Source organism: Rana temporaria, chromosome 13 (genome assembly GCF_905171775.1).
Source record: "Rana temporaria chromosome 13, aRanTem1.1, whole genome shotgun sequence".
NCBI classification, from domain to species: domain Eukaryota; kingdom Metazoa; phylum Chordata; class Amphibia; order Anura; family Ranidae; genus Rana; species Rana temporaria.
In genome coordinates, this window is record NC_053501.1 from 46,934,364 (window position 1) to 46,949,803 (window position 15,440).

The following is a 15,440-nucleotide window of genomic DNA, read 5'->3' on the forward strand; positions in this document are numbered from 1 at the left end:
AGGCGGTATAGCAGCGCTATTTTTAGCGCTGTACCGCCTGAAAAACTCCTCAGTGTGAAAGGGGTCTTCTTAAATCAAGTGAAAGGATAAGGTAAGAACTAGAGAAAAGGAGTGAGAGAGAACAGTAGGAAACGGACAGTCTGACATATCTGCCAGACGGATGGGGTATAGGCCCCCCATCCACCTGTTTTGGTGGACAGGATTTGATCGGATGGCGGCAGGTGTCAGCGGACATGACAGGAGGGTATGATCAGTTCTACGATGTGGCTCCCAAAGTGCTTTCACACTGGGGCGCTGCGCTGGCAGGATGTCAAAAAAAGTACTGCAAGCAGCTTCTTTGAGGCGCTTTAGGAGCGCTGTATACATCGCTCCTAAAGCCCCCCTTTACATTAAAATCAATGAAAAGTGCCTGCAAAGGGTCGCTTTTAACGCTTTAATTTGACCGCTAGCGGGGGTTAAAAGCGCTCTATTAGCGACAAAAAAAGCCGGCAATGTGCCGCTAATTTTAGCGGCGCTTTACCAGCGTTTTTCGGGTGCTGGCAGTGTGAAAGTGTTCTTAAGGTAACCTGAAGTAAAAAAAAAAAGCTGGAAAATTGAAAGGGTTGTCCATAAAAATGGAAGAGCTTGATGTTATACTGAAAAAAATTAAAGAAAGAAGATAAATGGTTGCTATAGGGAACCACCCCACTCTGACTCCACATTTGAACCAAGTTAGCCCCCATCAGAGCCCATTATAGGCCTTTCTAGCAGCTGTGTAGAGGCCAGCCATGTGACCATTTACCTCACACACAGCACTGGGATGGAGTCCAAAGCAGCCAGGTGTCTATAGGAGCCATTGTGGACTGTCTGTGGTATTATATGTCACTGCTGAGGTAAGATTACTTGAATGTGTTGCATTTAGTAGGGCGGCACTCCAGAGGACAGGAATACTCTTGCCTAAGCGGCATGGTCTTCAAACATTCCATTACCACAGCTTTTGTCAGTTCCTTCCTGGTTGATATTTGGCTCTGTGATATGGGAACATATTCTGATAAGCCTTTCATATTATAACATTTGGTCTTTCTGTCACAATGTACAAAATAGGAACTTTTTGTGTTTTAGCAAATCCCTCTTTTCATTCTTTACTGTGCTGGGAAATACAAATACCATGGGTTCAGATTATTTTATGAATCCTGTAGCTTCTGTTTAACATTGCACAAAGGCTGGAGGACATGCTTGCCATATGAAATTATATGAGGCTTTAAATTGCAAATATGTTGCTTGGAAATCACACTTATGCCACACACACACGATCAGAATTTGACAACAAATGTTCAATGTGAGCTTTTGGTCGGATATTCCGACCGTGTGTAGGCTCCATCGGACATTTGCTGTCAGAATTTCTGACAACAAATGTTTGAGAGCTGGTTCTCAATTTTTCCGAAAAACAAAAGTTATTGTCGGAAATTAAGATTGTCTGTATGCAATTCCGATGCACAAAAATCCTGCGCGTGCTCGGAATCAATTCAACGCATTCTCGGAATCATTGAACCTCATTTTTCTCAGCTTGTCGTAGTGTTGTACGTGACCGCGTTCTTGACGTTCAGAATTTCTGATATTTTTTCTATTGTATTTATTACATGTAATAAATTTATATAATTTTTTATAAACTTTTGAGTTTAATGTCAATGTTGCCTTTAAAATCCCACCCCCTTTTGAGGTTTTTGATTGACTAAGGCCCCTTTCGCACTGGGGCGTTTTTCGAGCGAAGCCACATCTGCAATCCCAATGTGCTGGTAAAGCACCGCTAAGACCCTAACGTTTTAGGGCGTTTTTGTAGTGCCTCAGTGTGAAAGGGTAAGGCGTTTTTACAGCAATTCATTTCAATGGAGAGGGGCGTTTTTGGAGCGCCCAAAAGCTGCTCCAAAGATGCTGCTTGCAAGACTCAGTGTAAAAGGGCCCATTGAGATGCATGGAGAGCGTTTTAATAGCGCTATTTTTAACGCTAAAACGCTATAAAAACGGTTCAGTGTGAATGGGGTCTTAGGGATGATGGCAACCACATGCCATCCTACATGAGTTAATCTTTTCAACAAGCGAAATCCTATTCATTTCAATGGCCCCTGTTCACATCTGAGCATTCTGTCTCCTGAAGCTCAAAAAAATGAGCTTATTTTTGGCAGATTACAAGCGTTTTTGGCCTCATAGACTTCAATAGAAATGTCTGACTTCAGCAGACAAATGCTTGTAAAATGCTGAAAGAGCAGCTCTCCACCCCCTAGTTTGCTTTCCCTCTCCCCAGTGCTTTCTATTGGCTAAACAAAAACGCCTGAAGCTGTAAAACGCTTGTAATACACTTCTAAAACACTTTAAAAAAAGTTGCAAAAAAAGCTTAGAAAAACGCCAGTAAATCGATTTGCTCAGGTGTGAATGGAGCCTTCAGGCATCCCCTGCAACAAACATTTATTTTTGGTAAGATACTCCAAGTAGGAAACCTCTAGTACACACGATCAGATAATCGGATGATAAAAATTGCTTTCGGATTAATCGCACGATAGTCTTATCATTAGTACATAGCTTTTGACAGTCGATCACGACAGTTCGTCCAACAATATCCGAAGGGACAAACACGAAAACTTTGCTTGGACGATAGCCCAGCGAACGACAATTGTTTAATTCAGTACAGTATGCGTCCGCAAAAAATCGAAACACAAACAACCACGCATGATCGGAAACAAGAATATAACCCGGAAGGAGATGGAAGAACGTAAACCATATTCATACCGCGAAAATCCTCCAACATACAAACAGAAAACCGCTTGCAGCCTATCACAATGTACATGAATATGCCTCTCCAATATGAACAGAAATAGCCAAAAGGCGTGGCAGACACAGGGGTCACATTCAGCAGCTGCTTGATAATTAAGAATCCACTCCCATTAACTTACCTTACCACGTGGTGCCTAGGTTCACACTGACTGCGGGTTCAGCTGAACTCGCACGATTTCAAACCTGCATTGCAGTCCAACTTCGGAGGGCGATTTGACAGACCTCTCTGGGTTCATGCACAGATGTTTATTCCAATCGCCCCGGTAGTGCAGGAACTACTTTTGGGAATCAATGCGGCGTCGTACCGATTCAGGCGGTGCCATTGCTGGCAATAGCCGTGGATTTTAAGGTGGGGAAACCCAGACAAACATACAGGGATTTCTTCAGAATAACAAAAGGTAGGAGTCTGCAACAAAGTTTGTTAAAATCCTTGTTATTTCTCAACAGAAGTGGAGTGACTGAAGAGGTGCCTGCACTACTTTGATGCGACTTTGATCCATAGAATGTAAAATCGCACCAAAAGTCGCATCAAAGTCACACTGGAAATTGTGCGACTTTGGAGACACACTAATGTGAAAGGAGCCTAAGAATAAGTTCTCACTATTGCGGGTCCTGCGTGCCACATTTGTGTGAACACAGCAACTTATTAATTTGATTGGATTGCTGTGTACTTATGGTATATGTTGGGGAAAGTCCCTGCCCTTTAAAAAAAAAAATGCAGCAATATGAAGCTGCATGGGGGGGGGGGGGCAGATGTGGACTTCTGAGCTTCACACAGCTTGCCACATTTGGAATGCTATTGACAATATATGGCACAAGAAGTGCTACCTGAATATATTGAAAATGCAGCCTAAGGGCTCATTTACAATAGTGCTGCTCTCTGAAGAGGGATCTGCGTTCAGATTGCTCTTCAGAGAACTTTGACAGGCAGCAAGGAGGCGATGGATGCAACTCCTGTTTTAAGCCCTTAAACTCAGCAATTGTGCACATTGCAGGTGGTTGCAGGGCACCCTGGTTCAGCTGAATGGGTTGTGTTCAGTGGGCAGTGACTTAAAAAAGTATGTGAGCTTTATTTTAAGCAGAATTGAGCGTTTATGGCTCCATAGACTTTATTGGGAGCACCTGAAAAAGACATGTAAGAATGGGTGCTACCCACATTTTTCAGGTGCGCCCATAATTAAAGTCTCCTGGGATAAAAGTGCATGATCCTGCTCCAGAAATGATTGTATGGTACATCACTTCTGAAAAAAAGAAAATCACCTGACTACCATATGCTCAAGTGTAAATGAGAACAAATAGTTTTCTATGTGTCCTGTTCACACTATACATGCTGCCTTTATATGCAACTAAACGCATAAAAATGCATACCAATGCGCAGCAATGCTTCAGCCCCAGATTGATCACAGTGCAGCACTGGAGAGCTCAGTCTGACATTTTAAGTGTACCCTAATGTGCTAATATGCTGTGCATACTTGTACGTTGTGGCATAACCTACCTCAGGGCCTCTAAAAAGTAGTAATGTTAGCGAAGTTTACTACCGATTTAATATCACAGATCCCAGGAGCCTCTCAATGGGGCCCCCTACTGACCCGGTGGCCCTTGGGCAGTGCATAATTGCCAAAATGTAAAACATATTTTCAGGGACACTTTTTTTTTTTACCAGTGGTACATTTTAGAGTAGCTGAGATCCCCTATGTTCCTCTATACATCACAGTAGTAATCACAAAATGAAATGAGTACTAATAATGGGACAGAACAAATATGAGGACTGAGAAGATTTTCTTTAGTTGAACTAACAAAAGTGGGTCCATTCTAGAGCTGGTAACACTGAGGATATTCAGTATAGTTTTAAAGAACTGTTTTTATGGGTAAGAGGCCTAGGGGAGGAGTATGGATGGTATAAAAGTGGGAAGTATGTGCAGGTGAGGGAGAGGAATGTGGAGGGTCTAACAGTGGACAGTATGTATAGGAGAGGAGTGCGGAGAGTATGCCAGTGGACAGTATGTACAGGAGAGGAGTGTGGAGAGTATGACAGTGGGCAGTATGTACAGGAGAGGAGTGTGGGGGGTATGCCAGTGGGCAGTATGCACAGCAGAGGAGTGTGGGGGTATGCCAGTGGGCAGTATGTACAGGAAAGGAGTGTGGGGGGTATGCCAGTGGGCAGTATGTACAGGAGAGGAGTGTGGAGAGTATGATGGGGCAGTATGTACAGGAGAGAAAGATAGTTGGAAGTATGTACAGGAGAGGAGTTTGGAGGGTAAGGTTGGGTTACAGTATGTACAAGAGAGGAGTGTGGATGGTATGATAGTGGGCAGTATGTACAGGAGAGGAGTGTGAGGGGTATGACAGAGAGCAATATGTACAGGAGAGGAGTGTGGACAATATGATACTTTGCAGTATGAACATGAGATGTGTGTGGCGGGCAGGGCCGCCATCAGGGGGGTACAGGCATTACACCTGTAAGGGGCCCGGAGGTCCCCAGGGGCCCGGATGGCAACCCCCTTAAAAAATTTTTTTTTTTTAGAGGTCCGGAGGTCCCCAGGGGCCCGGAGGCCCCGGATGGCAACCCCCGTTTTTTTATTTATTTTTTATAAAAAAAAAAATATTTTTTATATATATTTTTATTTTATTTTTTAATAAAGAGCCATTTTTTTTTTTAGAGGTCCGGAGGTCCCCATATATATATATATATATATTATTATAATAATAATAATAATAATAATAATAAATAAAGGGCCCAGAGGTCCCCAGGGCCCCGGATGGCAACCCCCCTTTTTTTATAAAAAAAAAAATATTTTTTTTAAATATATATTTTTTTGTATATATATATATATATATATATATATATATATATATATATATATATATATATATATATATATATATATATATATATATATATATATATATATATATATATATATATATATATATATATATATTATTATTATTAAAGGGCCCCATGTGTGGCAAACCCCCACTTTTTTTTAATGTTTATTTTTTTATTTTTGTGTATATATATATATTATTATTATTATTATTATTATTATTATTATTATTATTATTAAAGGGCCCTGAGGTCCCCAGGGCCCTGGATGGCAACCCCCTTTTTTTCATAAATGTTTATTTTAAATTTTTTATATATATATATATATATATATATATATATATATATATATATATATATATATATATATATATATATATATATATATATATTTTTATTATTAAAGGGCCCAGAGGTTTCTTTTTTTCATTTTTATTAAAGGGCCCAGAGGTCCTGGATGGCAACCCCCCCTTTTTTGCAATTTCTTTTTATATATATATATATATATATATATATATATATATATATATTATTAAAGGTCCCCAGGGCCCCAGATGGCAACCCCCTTTAAAAAAAAAAAAAAAATGTATATATATTTTTTATTTTTATTAAAGGGCCCAGAGGTCCCCAGGGCCCCGGATGGCTACCCCCCTTCTTTTATATATTTTTTTCTTTATTTCTTCGTTTTTGTGTAAAGGCCCCCCCCGCTTCTCAATCCGCGGCAGCCCCCCCCCGCTTCTCAATTTATGGCGGCAGCACCCCCCCCCCCGGTTCTCTGCTCCAGGGGGCCCATGCCTGAAGCTGTGTAAGGGGCCCCATAATTCCTGATGGCGGCCCTGGTGGCGGGTAAGACAGTGGGCAGTATGTACAGGAGAGGAGTGTGGAGGGTATGACAGCTGGCACTATGTACTATAGAGGAGTTTATGAAAGTGGGCAGTATGTACAGGAGAGGAATGTGGAGGGTATGAAAGCGAGCAGTATGTACAGGAGAGGAGTGTGGACAGTATGATACTGAGCAGTATGTACATGAGATGAGTGTGGAGGGTATGATACTGAGCAGTATGTACAGGAGAGGAATGTGGAGGGTAAGACAATGAGCAGTATGTACAGAAGAAGAGTGGGGAGGATATGACAGTGGGCAGTATGTACAGGAGAGGAGTGTATGACAGTGGGCACTATGTATAGGAGAGAAATGTGGAGGGTATGACAGTGGGCACCATGTATAGGATGTTTAGGTGGTTAAGCGGGCCATACATGGATTGAAATTACGTCCATTTAAGCAGAGACCAGCCATAGTCGATCTATGTATGGGCTAGCTGGTTTTGCACAAGTCCACCTATTAACCGACTTGAGTACAACCAGCCTGTCAGGTTTTTCCCAAAACAATGAGTGCTGCCAGCTATAGTTAGCAACACTGATCATTGTATTCACTGGCAGAACACAATAGCACTGCAGTGCAGGAGTGATTTCCCCTATCCATAGGTCAGTAGGTGAGAGGTTGTGTGGAGACAGGCTGGGGAGAGATACCAGTCAGTGGCTGGGTAGACACTGGCTAGTATCAGAGCCAGATACACACAGGTTACATACGCCACAATCATTAGAGCGAGAGCAATAATTCTAGCACTAGATCTCCTCTGTAACTCTAAACATGTAACCTGTGAAAATATGTAAAGCATCACTTGTGCTAACTTTAGTGTTTTTTTTTTTTAATGAATGAAAGTTTCTTTCCAAAAAAAAACACGTTTGATTGCTGCACAAATACCGTGTAACATAAAAAGTTGCAAAGACCACCGTTTTATTCCATAGGGTGTCTTCTAAAACAATATATATGTAGTACTACCCCCAAAGGAGCGGCTGGTTTAGATTTTGGGTTTTGCATGTTACCTCTAAGTTCGTTGTGGTGGGAGTGTCATGTTCTGGGGCTGTATGAGTGCTGCCAGCACTGGGGAGCTACAGTTCATTGAGGGAACCATGAATGCCAACATGTACTGTGACATAATGAAGCAGAGCATGACCCTTCGGAGACTGGGCTGCAGGGCAGTATTCCAACATAACGACCCCAAACACACCTCCAAGACGACCACTGCCTTGCTAAAGAAGCTGAGGGTAAATGTGATGGACTGGCCAAGCATGTCCCCAGATCTAAACCCTATTGAGCATCTGTGGGGCATCCTTAAATTGAAGGTGGAGGAGTGCAAGGTCTCCAACATCCACCAGCTCTGTGATGTCATCATGGAGGAGTGGAAGAGGATTCCAGTAGCAACCTGTGAAGCTCTGGTGAACTCCATGTTCAAGAGGGTTAAGGCAGTCCTGGAAAATAATGGTGGCTACACAAAATATTGACCATTTGCACCCAATTTGGACATTTACACTTAGGGGTGTACTCCCTTTTGTTGCCAGCAGTTTAGACATTAATGGCTGTGTGTTGAGTAATTTTAAGGGGGCAGCTGATTTTACACTGTTCTACAAGCTGCACACTCACTACTTTACATTGTAGCAAAGTGCCATTTCTCAGTGTTTTCACATGAAAAGATATAATAAAATACAGTGGAACCTCGGATTGCGGTTAATGAGCGTTTCGCAATGCAAGCACTGTATTTTTAAAAATCCTAACTCGGTTTTGCGAGTGTTGTCTTGCAAAACTAGCACAATTCAGGCCAAAGCGGTGTGCAGTACCACATTTGGCCTGAGGTGGGGGGCGCCGTTCAGAGCCGTTCGGCTAACCTTGGCAAATCTCGGGAACAAATAGGTAGATTCAGAGAGAAGTGCCTAAACTTGCGGCGGCGTAGCTTAGCCTGTTTAGGCTACGCCACCGTAAGTTAGCTAGGCAAGTACATGATTCTCAATGTACTTGCCTGCTAATATACGGTGGCGTAGCCTAAAGCGGGCGGGCGTAAGGGCGCCAAATTCAAATGTCTTGGAGGGGGGCGTGTTTGATGGTAATGAGACTTGACCTCACGTTTTTTACGTTTTTTTTAACTGCACATGCGCCGGGCGCCTACATTTTCCAGTGTGCATTGCGGCTACGTACGCCGCACGGGCCTATTGATTTCGACGTGGACGTAAACTACGTAAATCCCGATTCGCGGACGACTTACGCAAACGACGTAAAAAATTTGAATCTTGCGGCGGGAACGGCGGCCATACTTTAACATTGTTGTTCCACCTAATAGATGGAATAACTTTAGGCCTGCTAATGCCTTACGGAAATGGCGTAAATCGACTGCGGCGGCCGGGCGTACGTTCGTGAATCGGCGTATCAACTCATTTACATATTCTACGCCGACCGCAATGGAAGCGGCACCTAGCGGCCATCCAAAATCTTGCAATCTTAGATATGTTTAAGTGTATCTCTGTTTGAGCATACGCTTAAACATAAGTCTGCATAGATTCTGAGTTAGGTCGACTTATCTACTGATAAAAAAACAAAAATAAATCTGCGCTATCCGAATACTTAGCAGCCACAAACAATCCAGTGAAACAAGAAAGCAGTGAAAAAACAGAAAACAATTTTGTGGCGCTAAAAATAATAATAATGATGATGATATGGTACTAATAGTCTGTGTTAACACCAATTGACAGTGTAATCAAATGAAAAAGTCCATATATAATAAATCAATGACAGTAGATAGTTAAAAATAAACTGTTGATGGATGAGTAATCAAGTGAATGGTTCCAAACACCACGGTGAATCAAAGTAAATGATTTGTGAAAATGACCACCACCAGAAGTGGAGGCTTACCAGAGGTATTGAACCCAAATAAGCATACGCTTAAAGGGTCAATACAAGCTGAATGTAAGTTGGTGAAGACCACATCAACCGGATCTGGATATACGATTGGGAGGATACCCTGAAGACCTCACGTAAACCAGCACAGGGGGGAATGGCAGCAACTTGGAGGTAATTCTCAAAGGATCAGGCCGTATCCAAAGTGCATAAAGAAAAACGAAGGCACATAGTGTGATACCGTAACAATGTTGAGATTTAATAACGGTTAAAAACACTTACAGTTTTGCTGAATAAAAAGGACATCAATAAGAAATAGTGCATGGCAGCAGCAGAGCCTGACGCGTTTCGCAATAGTTTGCATCATCTGGGGTAGATCATCTACCCCAGATGATGCAAACTATTGCGAAACGCGTCAGAACTCTGCTGCTGCCATGCACTATTTCTTATTGATGTCCTTTTTATTCAGCAAAACTGTAAGTTACGAGCATTCTCCTGGAACGGATTATGCTCGTAATTCGAGGTTTCACTGTATTTACAAAAATGTGAGGGGTGTACTCACTTTTGTGAGATCCTGTATATTCACATATTTATTCACTTGTGGTATTTTTGTACCATATGCTTGATTGATTTGAGGGCATTTATTTTTGGTATATGTTTTTGTATATCCCAAATTCAGGTATTGGAGTGCAACAGTCTTTATTTTATCATATATATTGACAAAGAGCGCAGGTATTTTGTTTAATATACTTTTTATTTATATAAAAATAAAACGTTGGTATGCATACCTTTTTGCTTTGTGGGTCTTTGTGCCATTTGGGGTCATGAGTAGTCTTGAAAATAATGCCATGACTCCACTCATTGCGGCATTCAGGCCGGCATGACGATGCACCCCCAGGGGCCGAGCCTCTGACAGCCTTGGATCACAGGATGTGGATTGAAAGAGTCTGGCCTTCTTTTAACCTCGACGAGTGGCAGCATCCAGTGCAGAAGAAGTCCTGCGAGGGACAATTTTTGCATGCACTGCTAATTTGAAATCTGAACATACAGGCTGAACACCTTGTTGTGTAGCAGAAGGAAATGGACACAAAAAAACATAGCAGACACTTTTTTTCCTCTGTTTATTTGCAGTAAAACATGACTTATGGCAGTCCTTGCCAGTGGGAGCTTAAGAAAAAAATTCACTGACAAAATTTAGGCCCACTAGACATATTCCTTAAAAAAAATGGCACCCACATTTTATTAAAGAAATATTTTTTCTTTATTATTTTAATAAATAACTGATTTTCATTACCATATAAGCCCTTGAGAAATTGTATCGTCCCCATTTTAGTTTTTGTTTTATTTTCCAGACAAACCGTGTAATATTCTTCAGGCTTTGTTACTTCTATCAATTTTGTGTTAACAAAATAAAGAAGGGGGTAAAAATAGTGGACTGTTTAACAAACTAGTCAAGTCTTTCCTGGGGAGTATTTATAAAATCATAGATCATTTGTTTAGAACCTTGTGCACTTGGAATAGATGGCCATTTTGTGGACAAAACCAAAATTAACTCCCCCCCCCCCCTAACAGGCACCCGCGGTGGTTCTTGGGCTCTCCCATTCCACCAGGAGCCTGGGACTCAGTCATGCAGTAGGAAGTAGTAGGAACAGTCATTCCCCAATCTCATCTGTGATGGATGAACGCAAAAGTAATTATTCTGTCACTTCCGGTTTCAGAGCTGTCATTCCCTGAATGTAACAGTTAGGGTAGCAGGTAACCCATTACAGATTGTTAGCTGCTTTGTGTGGCAGGAGAGACCTTAGAGGTCTAATAGACTCCTGATCTCTCCATAGAGTACCTGCCATCTGTCCAAAACTATCACAAAGGGGGTGTGTTGGCCCTCTTGTGATTGCAATAAAGTTAAATGAAAAAATGTTAAAAAGTGTAAAGAAATTATGAAATAAAAATAATTAAAAAAATGAACATGAATTTGCATTTGATAAAAGGTGGCACAAGTATCATGTGACGGGAAAAAAAAACACACTTTTTTTTTTTCTCCGGGGCCTCTGCTTTCAGACAAGGTTTTGGAGTTCTAAGTAATTTTCTAGAAAACTATTTATTGATTATTATTTTTATTTTTTTTCTTACATGTGTACTAAAAATAAATGCCCTGGATAGCAATTGGTTAAATCAAAAACCTTTTCTCTAGGTTACGAATTGTTTGAGTGTACCTATGTTTATATACACATTTTTTTCATCCCATTAAACTGGTGGTGGTCAACAGCTAATAATTGTATTGAAGTGTCTTGCAGTCCAGGCAGTCCATTAAAAATTTTGGTCCTGCTGTATTTTTTACACATATTGAAGAGAAAGTGTGAGTAAAATAAATCCCAGTGTTGGTGGCAGCAATAATGACTCGTATGTATAAATGGTTGTAATATTAACCCCAGGACTGGTGTCAGTGGATGCAATAATAACCCCCTTTATTGGTGTACATGGCCACAATAATAACCCTGTGCATTGCTGTGAGTGGATGCAATAATAACCCTCAGCATTTACATCAATGGCTGTAATAATTACCCTCAGCATTGGTGCCAGTAACTACAAACATAACCCCCTGCACTGGTGCCAATGACTGCAATAAGAACCCCCAGCTTTGGTGGTTATTAGCAATCCTGTTAACCTCCTTAAACAATTCCATACATTGATGGTCAGAGGCAGTGCTTCTAACCCTCCTTCTTTGATGGTCAGTGGTAGAGCTGTTCTATTTCTGCCCCACATTCTAGGTCAGTAGTATGGCAGTGCTGTTATGTTAGCCTCCCCGTTCATTAGTGTTCAGTGCTGTAAACCCCACCTTAACCCCCCTCAGTGTCTACATACCAGATCGCATGCCACTTTCTCTGTGATGATGTTGGGGATATATGCCAACTGTTAGGCGGAGATCTTGATGGTACTGGCTTAATTTCAGTGCTGGGTGTGGGAAACCAGAGAGCATCCTAGCATCCCACTGCTACTCTGCAAAGTGCCCAACACACAGGGGGCTTTACAGGGAGCGCAGAATTATTAGGCAAATTAGTATTTTGACCACATCATCCTCTTTATGCATGTTGTCTTACTCCAAGCTGTATAGGCTCGAAAGCCTACTACCAATTAAGCATATTAGGTGATGTGCATCTCTGTAATGAGAAGGTGTGTGGTCTAATGACATCAACACCCTATATCAGGTGTGCATAATTATTAGGCAACTTCCTTTCCTTTGGCAAAATGGGTCAAAAGAAGGACTTGACAGGCTCAGAAAAGTCAAAAATAGTGAGATATCTTGCAGAGGGATGCAGCACTCTTAAAATTACAAAGCTTCTGAAGCGTGATCATCGAACAATCAAGCGTTTCATTCAAAATAGTCAACAGGGTCGCAAGAAGCGTGTGGAAAAACCAAGGCGCAAAAAACCTGCCCATGAACTGAGAAAAGTCAAGCGTGCAGCTTCCAAGATGCCACTTGCCACCAGTTTGGCCATATTTCAGAGCTGCAACATCACTGGAGTGCCCAAAAGCACAAGGTGTGCAATACTCAGAGACATGGCCAAGGTAAGAAAGGCTGAAAAACGACGACCATTGCACAAGACACACAAGCTGAAACGTCAAGACTGTGCCAAGAAATATCTCAAGAATGATTTTTCTAAGGTTTTATGGACTGCTGAAATGAGAGTGAGTCTTGATGGGCCAGATGGATGGGCCCGTGGCTGGATTGCTAAAGGGCAGAGAGCTCCAGTCCGACTCAGACGCCAGCAAGGTGGAGGTGGAGTACTGGTTTGGGCTGGTATCATCAAAGATGAGCTTGTGGGGCCTTTTCGGGTTGAGGATGGAGTCAAGCTCAACTCCCAGTCCTACTGCCAGTTTCTGGAAGACACCTTCTTCAAGCAGTGGTACAGGAAGACGTCTGCATCCTTCAAGAAAAACATGATTTTCATGCAGGACAATGCTCCATCACACGCGTCCAAGTACTCCACAGCGTGGCTGGCAAGAAAGGGTATAAAAGAAGAAAAACTAATGACATAGCCTCCTTGTTCACCTGATCTGAACCCCATTGAGAACCTGTGGTCCATCATCAAATGTGAGATTTACAAGGAGGGAAAACAGTACACCTCTCTGAACAGTGTCTGGGAGGCTGTGGTTGCTGCTGCACGCAATGTTGATGGTGAACAGATCAAAACACTGACAGAATCCATGGATGGCAGGCTTTTGAGTGTCCTTGCAAAGAAAGGTGGCTATATTGGTCACTGATTTGTTTTTGTTTTGTTTTTGAATGTCAGAAATGTATATTTGTGAATGTTGAGATGTTCTATTGGTTTCACTGGTAAAAATAAATAATTGAAATATAGTATATATTTTTTTTTGTTAAGTTGCCTAATAATTATGCACAGTAATAGTCACCTGCACACACAGATATCCCCCTAAAATAGCTAACACTAAAAACTACTTCCAAAAATATTCAGCTTTGATATTAATGAGTTTTTTGGGTTCATTGAGAACATGGTTGTTGTTCAATAATAAAATGAATCCTCAAAAATACAACTTGCCTAATAATTCTGCACTCCCTGTATGTTGGGCATGAGGACCCTAAACCTATGTAATTCATGCAATATGCTATGGAGTTCCAAAGAGGTTGTTTCCTAATCTTGCATAAAAAGAAGACTGTTGCGTAAAACATTTCATTGTACGTTCTAGATTAGCTTGCATTTAAGCCAATTTGTAATTCCTTTTTTTTTTTTACTTGATCTAAAGCAGGCCTCACGCATAACAATTTGACTAAAGAATTATTGATGAAATTTGTTTCTTTTGCTTCTGTTAATATATTGGTGGTGGTGTGGGGGGTATTTAAAACCGTACTCACACCTATAACCTTTGCTAATGTTTTGGATAAGATGTGGCAGTGATTTTCTGTACTTGGTCTTATTGTAATGTACATTATATATATATATATATATATATATATATATATATATATATATATATATATATATATATATATATATATATATATTTTAAAAAATGTGTAATCTGAGATGTATGCCAAATGTTTAGCATTGGTAAATAAGTATCAGTTGTCGGCAAATATTTTTTGAAGGGTTATATTAAAATGGCCCCATGGATATAGATTTTTTATTTTATTTTTTATCCTACCCTGATTTTATGTGGTATAATAATGGAAATCATATAAAAAGGGAACTTCAGAATTAAGGATGATGTATTTCAAAGGAATGTTTGCCCACTTTTATGATGTGCATAGCCTGGTAATGAGATTAATCAAACATATATGAGAACTCGGGTAATGTCAGATCAGACTATTAGATAAAATGCAATTTGTATCTAAATAGCACATGGTCCTTTTAAAGTTAACTTGCTGCCTAAAAGGGTGTAGGCAGCTGGTGAGGCCCACAAGTACCTGTGTTGGCTTTCACATTGCTGGACAGTAAGGCCAGATTCACACCTATGCAGGTTGCAGTTTGCATATTGCGTTTTTCAATACATGCTTTTGATCCATTAAAGTCTATGGAACCAAAAAACTGAAAAAAGTCCCTGGCTCTTTCCATGAAATGCACAGATGTGAACATGACCCATAGGAAACCATGTTAAATGGGCTGAAAATGCACTAAAAAATGTATAGGTGTGAACCAGGCCTAAAGGCACATTTCACAGGTGGTGGGGATTACTGTACAAGTGGAAAAAAGGTCTGGGCCTGGAATCCATAGAGATGTAGGTCATATTTAAGGCACAATTAAAATGCCTCTAAAAAAAATTGCTAGAAGTTAGCTTTTGGCCAATAGAGACATGCATAATTTTTTTTTACAACAAACATTTGTCATGGGCTTACCAAGAATAGAGTAGGGGGCTGGGGATTATGCAATCTCTGCATGCATCTAAAGGGGTTACATCAGCAGTGGACACCCAATGGCCAAAAAAAAACATGGGGCCGGATTCAGCAAGAATTTACGCCGGCGTATCTATAGATACGCCGCGTAAATTTAAAACTGTGCCGGCGTATCTTCTTTCTGTATTCAGAAAGCAAGATACGCTGAAATTAGGCTAAGATCCGAC

General features: G+C 41.0%; 1 long non-coding RNA gene across 2 annotated transcripts in view; it reads left to right on the forward strand.

The window, feature by feature from the left end:
• The first annotated feature begins 544 nt into the window (after nt 1-544).
• Nucleotides 545-15,440, forward strand: part of LOC120920933 — a 181,878-nt gene continuing 166,982 nt past the window's right edge. For both annotated transcript variants that reach the window (XR_005744806.1, XR_005744805.1), the window contains exon 1: nt 545-872. This is a non-coding gene — a long non-coding RNA (uncharacterized LOC120920933). The remainder of the gene's footprint in view (nt 873-15,440) is intronic.